Source organism: Oncorhynchus keta, chromosome 23 (assembly GCF_023373465.1).
Source record: "Oncorhynchus keta strain PuntledgeMale-10-30-2019 chromosome 23, Oket_V2, whole genome shotgun sequence".
In the NCBI taxonomy this organism is placed as follows: Eukaryota; Metazoa; Chordata; class Actinopteri; order Salmoniformes; family Salmonidae; genus Oncorhynchus; species Oncorhynchus keta.
Window position 1 is genome coordinate 38652574 of NC_068443.1, and position 12178 is coordinate 38664751.

Sequence of the window (12178 nt, forward strand, 5' to 3'; positions counted from 1 at the left end):
TTCAGGACCATGGACCGCGCCTGCACGTTGTGGTTACTAAGGTACAGAATAACAGTTTCAGTGATAGGCTACTATCACAGCACTTAGCCTAAATTTGGTTAGATTTTAGTAAAAAGAAGTTGAGAGTCGGCTGCATATGGGTGGTGTAGCCAATTGTACCCTACTTTTTCTGTAGTGGAAGTGGCAGCAAAATAAAAGGTGGAAGTGGCAGAGGTCAGGCAGTCGCAGTATAACTTCTATTCGCTCGCTTTCATCTGCGTTGGCCTTTTAACCCTCACTGCATTTTCAGGTCATTTGGACCCCCTGCGAATACATTTTGCGCTCAGTTCCACGGCGCTCACGTCATCTGTGAAAGTAGTACAATAATATCAACACCGACGGAGAGAGTCTAGTCCTGCGGTGTGTGTGGATTTTAACTACCACATGGTGGAGCTCAGCCTTATCAAACTTTGTTCTGGTTTTAAACCATGAACTGGGAAACAAAGTTCTACATTTGGAAAAAATATTATTCAAAACAAAATGTTTCTCTGCAATCAACCTTAATGGATTGTAACTCAGAATCCCACATTTTTCGTCTCTCCTAAAAATGCCAACCACACGCTTGTGCTGAGAAAACGGATTGCGATGATTGTGCCCAACGTGAGCGTCGGAGGCTGCACAAGGACCAGTAGCGCGCTGTGTGCGGGTGCTGGAGACAGGAATCTGGAAGCGTCATACCGCACCACCCTAAGCCCGACCGGGAACCTGATAGTCGCTGTGTGTTTAGGCTTTATTGGTACCTTCGGATTCCTCAACAACCTCCTAGTTCTCGTCCTCTTCTGCCGCTACAAGGTGCTGCGCTCGCCTATCAACCTGCTACTAATGAACATTTCCTTCAGCGATCTGCTTGTGTGTGTGGTGGGCACTCCGTTCAGTTTCGCGGCAAGTACGCAAGGAAGATGGCTCATAGGAAAAAGTGGATGTGTATGGTACGGCTTTGCCAATTCACTATTTGGTAAGTGTACTACAGAGTTGCTTCATTATTAGCGTTTGGTTATGTTTCAAATGTGGTTGTGAAAGAGATATAGGCTATCCTCGATGTGGTGTGCGCTTTTGGAATCTGGCCAGCACAATGCGTAGAGGGGATATGCTTGGTAGATTTTTTTTATAGTTTAATTTGAATATCACAATTGCATATCGATTGTCATCAGTTCCAACCGTAGCATGCAGGCCTAGATGAATGATGGGTTCTTTCTATTGAAACTTCCATAAATCATCAATTAATATCTTGTTTCGACATACTATTATTATTATATAATTATTATATTATATTATGACATATCTTTTTTTTTTTATTTTTTATTTATAACTCATTTGTGATTTATAATGCGACTTATAGTCATGTGTGCATATATTCTACGTATATGGTCCCGGGAATCGAACCCACTATCCTGGCGTTACAAGCGCCATATCTTGAGCTCAGAAGGACCATTAAATTAGGCTAGTTAAACATTATCTCTGCTTGATTAAACTGCATTATGGTGTTCACTGTAGGTAGGCTACATGAAAATAGCTCTGGCATCAAAAACTAATCTTATTTACAGTGTTTGGACATTTTGTTTAGTCTTCATTAGTGTTTAAAGTGCACGCCCGACTGTGTTGTGAGTCAAATGGTTATTTAGTCTGTTAAAATATAATAGTTTTCACACGATTCATATGCGGTCTTCAAAGGATAATGAAATGCATGTGAGGGCACCAACAGGTCGGCTATCATGTCCTTTCAACGACCAGATTGTTTTAACAACAGTGTGCTTGCTGTCTGTCACATGTTTTGTTGGGAGACTGTAGCAAGAGTGCAAGATTGTAAAGTCGAAGATAGACTCACCATAGGCTTCCTCGCCAAGAATGAGAGTATAGATACAATTGTATTGCACGGGAGATGCTTCAAGAGCTTTAGTCACAATCAACTGTGGCGGTGTGTGTGGATTTATAGCTGTCTATTTACTGATAAACCATGCAGTGATATGGTCCGATGCCTCTAGTGTAAAACCATGACATCTGACACGTTTATAACCAAAACGTCAATGTTTAAAACTTAAACATTAGGCATTTAGGCACATTAGGTATTTTGATTTGCTAGTATTCTCATCTTAAACACAGGCGCTCAGAATACAGAATGAATCATGATAGTCAGCATTTTCCAGTCAGTTCCAACCAGGAGGACATCTATATCTCCTGAGTGTTTCGATTTTAAACACAAGTGTTTACTTTCCAAACATCCTGTTTTGAGTGCATCTAATCATTAGAAATGTATGTGACCTTCCATGTTTTTTATTCAGTTCAGTGTTAGGAATGTATGTCACCTTACCTACATTTCAGCACAACTGAACATGACATTTAATTTAATAAATATTTTTAATTGAGTGGTGTTATTACTCCACCTTGTTAAATGTATTTCTGTTAACTCAGAGTGAAAAAGATGTAGGAGGGGCCTCATAATGTTTCCCAGTATGCTTTGTTGCAGGGAGATTTTTAGAATAGTTTGTTTTAATATCTATTTTATTTCCTCATGCACATCAATTAATTCATGAATCTATACAAAGATAAATAACTGACATTTTTCTAAACTAATCCAATCTGTTAGCTAGTCTTGTTTATTAATTCCATCACCATAGTAGTCATTCAGGGTACAGGTTGAGTGTGATAAAATATTCAAATTATTGAATATCCTCCCTCACTTCACAAACCAGCGTATTGTGACATAAAGGTCTGATGTGGCCCATGAGCCAGGATTTTCAGCAGATACATTCAGTGGGCTAAAATCTAAAAATGGCACATCCAACTTTGTATCATGAATCCATTTTTTTTCAATTGAATTTTGCTAGACAATGCATGTTCCATTAAAAAGCTTTTCCACACTGGTTTGGCAGTGGCGGTGAGCCATGGCGAAATACAGAATACAACCATCATTTAGGCCTATTGAATACAGATGCATTTTTTCATAAAAAAATTATGTTTAGTGATACTCCTGCATGGTTTAATTCATTCATTTTTGGGGAAATTAAGTTGAAATTTACAGAATTATTTTATTTTCTTCTCTTCAATGGCTTACTTCTAAAACAAAAAAAGGGTGCTTTTCGGTAGAGCTATCGGCAGTATCATAAAATATTTACAACTTAATTTCATACAGAAACATTGTTAGTGCATCCCTTCAGGTTAGATAAGTGGAATCCTTGTGACATTGTTAAAACTTTTTATATTCACAGAACTATCTTGACTTTTTCTCTTCTAAAATATTTTTTTGCCTCCAACTTGAAAGGAAGCTCACATAGCATCACACCAGCTCCCGGAGTTTTGGCTGGGACATTTCATTGTGATCATTTCAAGTCTCTTAGTCTTGATTTATTGCTTACTAAGTTACCCACTATATGAGACATTCAGTGGTTCCGCATTACTTATCCGAAGTGATAACAGTATGTTCCACAAGGAGCCAATTTACTAACCCTTTGACAAGTTTTGGCATCTGAATCTGAGGCATGGTGTGTGGTCGCTAGGCATGGTTGCTCCCAGACATCAACAAGGCTCGATTTTCCATTGGCTGTGGCTGAGGAATTACTCAGAGTCACCCTTGAAGTGATTATTTCTCAGTTTCAGTGTTATGCACTCAGGCTTGTAGGATTTGTCTTATGCAGGCTTGTCAGAAAAATACTCAGTGGAAGAACAATCATAAATGTATCATAAATTATGCTTCTAAGAAATAATCACTTAGAGGGGAACAAAACAGAAAGTATACACATTTATAGTATACACACAATTTAAATGTGTTTGGTATCAAATATTTACGATAGTGTAAAGTAAGAGGCTGCAGTAGTCAGCACCCACACATATACTGTTAAGCATCTTTCCATATACACAAGCGTTCGCTAAGCTGAGCTCTGCTGCAACATGAAATCAAAATAAAATAAAATGTTATTGGTCACATACACATGTTTAGCAGATGTTATTGCGGGTGTAGCGAAACTTTCGTGTTTCTAGCTCCAACAGTGCAGTAATATCTAACAATTTCACAACAATACACACAATACACACACATCTAAGTAAAGGAATGGAATTAAGAACATATAAATATTTGAACGAGCAATGTCAGAGCGGCATATAGTAAGATACAGTAGAATATAATCAAATCCAATTTTATTTGTCACATGTGCCGAATACAACAGGTTTAAACCTTACAGTGAAATGCTTACTTACACGCCCTCAACTAACAATGCAGTTTTAAGAAAAAAAGTGTTAAGATAAAAGTAGAAGTAACAAATCATTAAAGAGCAGCAGTAAAATAGCAATAGCGAGGCTATATACAGAGGGTACCGGTACAGATTTAATGTGCGGGGGCACAGGTTAGTCGAGGTAAAATCTACATGTAGTTGGAGTTAAAGTGACTATGCATAGATAAGAAACAGAGAGTAGCAGCAGCACAAAAGAGGGGGGAGACAATGCAAATAGTCTGGGTAGCCATTTGATTAGCTGTTCAGGAGTTTTATGGCTTGGGGGTAGAAGCTGTTAAGAAGTCTATTGGACCAAGACTTGGTGCTCCGGTACCGCTTGCCGTGCGGTAGCAGAGAGGGCAGTCTATGACTAGGGTGGCTGGAGTCTTTGACAATTTTTAGGGCCTTTCTCTGACACAGCCTGGTGTAGAGGTCCTGGATGTCAGGTAGCTTAGCCCCAGTGATGTACTGGGCCGTACGCACTACCCTCTGTAGTGCCTTGCGGTCAGAGTCCGAGCAATTGCCTTACCAGGCAGTGATGTAACCAGGATGCTTTCGATGGTGCAGCTGTAGAACCTTTTGAGGATCTGAGGAACCATGCCAAATCTTTTCAGTCTCCCGAGGGGGAATAGGCTTTGTCGTGCCATCTTCATGACTGTCTTGGTGTGTTTGGACCATGATAGTTTGTTGTTGATGTTGACACCAAGGAACTTGAAGCTCTCAACCTGTTTCACTACAGCCCAGTCGATGAGAATGGGGGCTGGCTCGGTCCTCCTTTTCCTTTAGTCCACAATCTTCTCCTTTGTCTTTATTGCATTGAGGGAGAGGTTGTTGTCCTGGCTCCAGGTCTCTGACCTCCTCCCTGTAGGCTGTCTCATCGTTGTCGGTGAACAGTCCTACCACTGTTGTGTCATCAGCAAACTTAATGATGGTGTTGGAGTCGTGCCTGGCCATGCAATCATGAGTGAACAGGAAGTACAGGAGGGGACTGAGCATGCACCCCTGAGGGGCCCCCGTGTTGAGGGTCAGGGTGGCGGATGTGTTGTTTACCTACCCTTACCACCTTGGGGCGGCCCCTCAGGAAGTCCAGGATCCAGTTGCAGAGGGAGGTGTTTAGTCCCAGGGTCCTTAGCTTGGTGATGAGTTTTGAGGGCACTATGGTGTTGAACCCGAAGCTGTAGTCAATGAATAGCATTCTCACATAAGTGTTCCTTTTGTCCAGGTGTGAAAGGGCAGTGTGGAGTGCAATAGAGATGGCATCATCTGTGGATGTGTTTGGGCGGTTCATGGCTACAGACGTGAGTACTACGGTCAGTAGTCATTTAGGCAGGTGACCTTAGTGTTCTTGGGTACATGCTTGAAAAATGTTGGTGGTATAGACTCAATCAGGGACAGGTTGAAAATGTCAGTGAAGACACTTGCCAGTTGGTCAGAGCATGCTGGGAGTACACATCCTGGTAATCCATCTGGCCCTACGACCTTGTGAATGTTGACCTGTTTAAAGGTCTTACTCACATCGGCAACAGAGAGCATGATCACACAGTCGTCTGGAACAGCTGACGCTCTCATGCATGTTTCAGTGTTGCTTGCCTCGAGGCGAGCATAGAAGTAATTTAGCTCACCTAGTTGGCTCGTGTCACTGGGCAGCTCGTGGCTGTGCTTCCCTTTGTAGTCTGTAATAGTTTGCAAGCCTTGCCACATCTGACGAGCTTCGGAGCCAGTGTAGTACGATTCAATAGATCTTAGTGGCTTTGTGGTGTAAATAAGCGAAGAATATAGATTAGTCCTGTATTGACACTTTGCCTGTGTACATAGAGGCTGCTGTTCTATCTTGCCGAAAACACGTAAAACCTGACAGACGACTCAGTGAAACACAAGATATTACAGTTTTTAAAGTACCGTTGGTAGGATATACGTGCTCGTAGTTTCGTCTCTTTCATTATCCAATGATTGTACGTTGGCCAATAGGGACCGATAGTAAAGGCAGATTACCCACTCGCCGCCGGATCATTACAAGGCACCCAGACCTACGTCCCCGATATCTCCGTCTCTTTTTCCTGCGAATGACGGGATGAGGGCCTTCTCTGGTGTCTGGTGTAAATCCTTTGTGTCCGACTCGTTGAAGAAAAAAATCTTCTTCCAGTACTGGGTGAATAATCTCTGTCCTGATATCTAGAAGCTATTTTCGGTCATAAGAGACGGTGGCAGAAACATTATGAACTAAATAAGTTACAAATTGTTGAAGGAATTCTAAATTCCTCTTTTATTTCCCAATCAGAATTAAATACTCTGTCAATGCATTCAAAGGGTTTGTAAGACCCTATATTTTTATAAGAATGGACAGAGCCCCGGTCTCAAAAGTCAGGTAACAGCGTTTAATTCAAGAGAGTACATACACATTTTTCCACAGGTTATAAACTGAAAATGACGTCAGTGTTTTCCAAATGTTCTATCTCTTCATGACACTGGTAGAGAGGCCCTATAGTTCTCAAGCCTTCCCTCCTCGCCTGAAGCCAAGGTCAGTCAGTATACATAATTAGTCTAGTTGGACTCCTTTAATTTACTTATTTTAGATAACTTCCATCCGTCCCGGGAATGAAGAATCCTACTTAAACATGCCAGAATACAATGTTTACCTAAATTAAATCAAACTCCAAAATTGACCATAACCAGTAAACAAATAAACAAACCACTTGTATCAGCTAAAAACAAACTATTCGAAAACTCACTACTTATAATGCTTCAGATGGCAAAATTACTCACGTTTACATCTGTTAGTTCCTCAAGAAAAAGAAAGAAAAAAACAACTTGCCCGTGTTACGGATGTCTACGTACCAGGGGAAAAGCTTGAATAGCTAACTAAAACATATGCAGTTATGTTTTTCTATAGAGTTTGCTTTTGAAACTTTAAATACCCTAACATGGTTCCACACAATGGAAACAGTGCTCAAATTCACTGGTGTTACATAAACAATCAAACCTGGAATTGACAACCATCAGAATCCATTGTCACAATGTTTTACGTTTCCGACAACCCGTCTCCCTCTCTCATAGTCTAATTCAATCCAAATAAACGTCACAAATCGTATGATGCCCACCTAACGTATCAGCTGCTAGTTTTTAGCATCTTTCCTGACTATCCTGGCGACTCTCAAATTACTTTTAAAAATGTATTTTGTAATTTTGATCAACTTCTGAAAAGTGACTCGAAACTAATGCACCCATTTTCCTTCTAACAGACAAACAATTTTCTCCGTTACCCCCCAGTCACAACGTAATTTCCGTGGCGACCAAAAGTGCTTTGCGAGTGACGTCATCAACAAGCGCTCAACCTCGGCAATGAATTTAAATAATTGTTGTTCGATAAACCAAACCTAATTTATCACCTCTGTTCGAATCTTGAATTATAATTTACAACACACAACCAATATCTCTAAATTCGCTAATTTTATAAAACATTTAGATGGACATAAATCGTAATTGTCTTTTCGTTGGTTTTTTTTAACAGGGAAATCCCCTTAACCCAAACTTTTACTACAACAACGAAACCTAATAATTCTGATAATCCCTTCACATCATTTGTTTTAAATCTCTCAATGTTTTATGTAACTCATTCAGTATATCTTCAAATTGTCGTCCCAAAATATTTTATACACTGCCATACTCTCAAACCACTGTGATAACCGTGCACTGTCGCTTTAAGATAAATACTTTTTTTTCCCGCAATAAAAACGGATAATGTTTAGAATACGTTACTTTTTGTTCGAATTCACTGGCGTTACCTAACCAAAAATCAATACTTGGGAAAACAATCACAACTTTTTACGATTAAACTATTCTTACCTATTTTATAGTCCAAAGCGTTGCACTATATAGCCCCTTTTGTGTGTCTAGCAATTCCGTTGTTGGCTGTAGCATCTTTTCAGAAAACGACGCCACAAATCTGCCTGCCTCTCTGAAATACTGTACCTTGGTGTCCCGCTATTAAAATGATTGCGTTTCCCCGCCAATTATTATATTATTATAATTGTCCGTAGTCGCAAAACTTCGACACCGGGAATTCCCAGAAAATCGTCCTAATTTAAGACCCTTCCTGGCTATATTAGTTATATCAGCTTCCATTCAGGTTCTTTGTCTGAGTCAGATTTTGGACGCCTCCCTTCCATTCTTTTTGTTCTCCTATAACGGTAATCTCCCGCTAGTTTCCGACACTTCTTTTTGTTTAACCCGATTGTCGCCTCTGACTTTCCCCACAGTTAAATTAAAACCTTGTTGACGACGTTTGCAGGGAGTGTTACACTCCCGGGCGAAATGTCCAATACTCGTTACAATTAAAACATCTTATATTTTTCTTTTGACTCACCTTATCCACTTTTCTCGACTTTATTCCCTTCTCTAACTCCATTATACCTCCCTCGGCTTCAGCGGGATCGACATACTTGGGTGGTAATTTCACAGGTAGCTCCTGCAGCCGTATTCTTATAACCACTATTTCGTCGACTGGATTATCTCTGTATTGTTAGTATAATCGAGGAAGATATAGTTTGTTACCCTCACGCCCACCCAATTGGTTAACTTTTTCATCTGCGGGAGGGCAGCGCCTCTCGAGTCTTGTCAGATTTAACCTTTTTTCCTGCGCATCCAATTCTCTTTTTTTGCTTCCAAACTCCGGCTGTGTATAACCCCTGTTTATTCTGCTTTTTCACATTATTTCCACATTCCTTATGTATCTGTTTTATAAGGGATTCCAGCTTTTCTACATTTAGACGGCCATCAAAATCGTATTTCTTTCTCCATCTTCGACCGAAATCGATGTTTCTCTTGTCTTTCTGTTCCATATAACGCTCGTCTCCCGTTAGTTCCAGGGCTTCTTTTGAGGCATTTCCACCCATTCTTAATCCTTACCTTTACTAGTAGCTATGGTATTTAAACCCTTATCTATGCCTTACTATATTTAATTTTAAATCCTATGTGTGTGTGTCTTTCTACGAATTTGCAATTTACCGTTACTCAGTTACTTTCAGTCCTTTTCTGTCTGACTATGTGTGTGTCTCTTTAAAAATAATCATTATGTATTTTCCTTCCTGTGAACCGCGTCCATAGAAGACTTTTGATCGGACATTTACATTTCACCCATAGGATATTCTTTTTGGGACTTTCAACCTTAATGTCTCATATCTCACTACTCTAGACTAAGTTAACCTCTCCTTTTTTGGATATTAATTTCTTTCAGCATCGTACAGGTTCAATTATTCTGTTCGCCTATATATATATCTTATCTGCTACTTCTTGATAGTCAGACTACCTCCCATATACAGATAGACTACTCAGGTTCAAACTTTATTTAGGTATGTTTTTTGAATTAATGGTTATCCTATTTGTACGGAACAAGCGTCCTAATTCTCCAATGCGTACTATATCCCTTCCTTAATAACCTTCTGGCTTGCAAAACCAGGATTTATTAAGCTCTAGTTTATTTATGGTAGTGCACCTTACCACAGGTCAATTTCAGACCTGTTTCCTTCCTATCGATTTTGGTTAAAACCCAAGGTAGAAACCCATTTTATTTGTTCAGAATATTTAAGCACCTATTATTGATCAACTCCAACTCCTTTATAACATTTTAATCAATAAATATCCTAAATTATCCCTCCCAAATTCGAGAATAAAGGCTACTGACCTGCTGCCGACTGGGAAAAGCACTGTTCGTTTGAATCTGTCTATCTGGGTTCAGACATCGGGCCTGTTTTTAAACTTCAATCCAGAAGCCAGGTATTTTTGTTGTATTTTAATTTTAACGTGCACGTTTTTTCCCGGCGTACGACCTCCAGATGGCAGGGACGGATTTTTAGATCCCGGCTTCGAAGGACCAATTGTTGAAGGAATTCTAAATTCCTCTGTGTTATTTCCCAATCAGAATTAAATACTCTGTCAATGCATTCGAAAGGTTTGTAAGACCCTATATTTTTATAAGAATGGACAGAGCCCCGGTCTCAAAAGTTAGGTAACAGCGTTTAATTCAAGAGAGTACTGGGTACATACACATTTTTCCACAGGTTATAAACTGAAAATGGCGTCAGCGTTTTCTAAATGTTCTATCTCTTCATGACACTGGTAGAGAGGCCCTATAGTTCTCGAGCCTTCCCTCCTCGCCTGAAGCCAAGGTCAGTCAGTGTAGATAAGCATTCTAGACAGTCTGGAGATAGTCCGTCCCTGCCATCTGGAGATAGTTTGTTCATTTGTACCAAGGCACTGTTCTAAACTCCTGACTATATTATATACAATTGGGAATGGGAGCAAGAGAGAAAATTCATCATAGCATTTGGACTAGTCAGTCCTGATTGAAATGTATACATAATTAGTCATCATTGATAAAAATTCCCTTAACACAAATAACGTGAAAAAACACAATAGCACAATTGGTTAGGGGACCGTAAAACGACAGCCTTCTCCTCCGAATACACAGTATATACATATAAGATGAGTAATGCAAAATATGTAAACATTATTAAAGTGACGAGTATTCCATTATTAAAGTGGCCAGTGATTTCAAGTCTATGTATATAAGGCAGCAGCATCTAATGTGCTAGTGATGTCCATTTAACAGTCTGATGGCCTTGAGATAGAAGCTGTTTTTCAGTCTCTCGGTGCCAGCTTTGATGCACCTGTACTGACCTCGCCTTCTGGATGATAGTGGGGTGAACAGGCAGTGGCTCGGGTGGATGATTTCCTTGATTATATTTTTGGCCTTCCTGTGACATAGGTGTAGGTGTCCTGGAGGGCAGGTAGTTTTTCCCCGGTGATGCGTTGGGCAGATCGCACCACCCTCTGGAGAACCCTGCGGTTGTGGGCAGCCCGACAAGATGCTCTAAATTGTGCATCTGTAAAAGTTTGTGAGTGATTTAGTTACCAAGCCAAATTTCTTCAGCCTCCTGAGGTTGAGGTGGCACTGTTGCACCTTCTTCACCACACTGTCTGTGTGGGTGGACCATTTCAGTTTGTCAGTAATGTGTACACCGAGGAACCTGAAGCTTTCCACCTTCTCCACTGCGGTCCCATTGATGTGGATAGGGTGTTGCTCCCTCTGCTATTTCCTGATGACCACGATCAGCTCCTTTGCTTTGTTGACGTTGAGTGAAAGGTTATTTTCCTGGCACCACACTCCCAGGGCCCTCACGTCCTCCCTGTAGGCTGTCTCGTTGTTAGTAATCAGGCCTACTACTGTTGTGTCAAGCTTGATGATTGAGTTGGAGGCATGCATGACCACGCAATCAAGGGTGAACTGGGAGTACAGGAGGGGGCTGAGCACACACCCTTGTGGGGCCCAAGTGTTGAAGATCAGCGAAGTGGAGGTGTTGTTTCCTACCTTCACCACCACTCAGGGGCGGCCCATCAGGAAGTCTAGTACCCAGTTGCACAGGTTGGGGTTCAGACCCAGGACCTCGAACTTAATGATGAGTTTGGATACTATGGTTTTGAATGCTGAGCTATAATCAATGAACAGCATTCTTACCTAGGTATTCCTCTTGTCCAGATGGGATAGATCAGTGTGCAGTGCGATGGCGATTGCATGGATCTGTGGATCTATCGTCTGTGGATCTTTTGGGGTTGTAAGCAAATTGAAGTGGGTCTAGGGTGTCAGGTCAGGTAGTGAGTGCTACAGAAGTGAGTGCTCAGCGTGTGAGTGCTTAGTTCAGGTACCTTAGCTTTCTTGGGTACAGGAACAATGGTGGCCATCTTGAAGCATGTGGGGACAGCAGACTGGGATAGGGAGAGATTGAATATGTCCATGAACACTCCAGCCAGCTGGTCTACGTATGCTCTGAGGACGCTGCTAAGGATGCCATCTCGGCCGGCAGCCTTGCGAGGATTAATACGCTTAAATGTCTTACTCACATCTGCCACGAAGAAGGAGAGCCCACAGTGGTCAGTAG

The 12178-nt window shown here is 41.0% G+C and overlaps 1 pseudogene; it reads left to right on the forward strand.

Moving 5' to 3' along the window:
- Positions 1-412: 412 nt before the first annotated feature.
- LOC118402294 (opsin-3-like) overlaps positions 413-12178 on the forward strand; it is a 39362-nt pseudogene continuing 27596 nt past the window's right edge.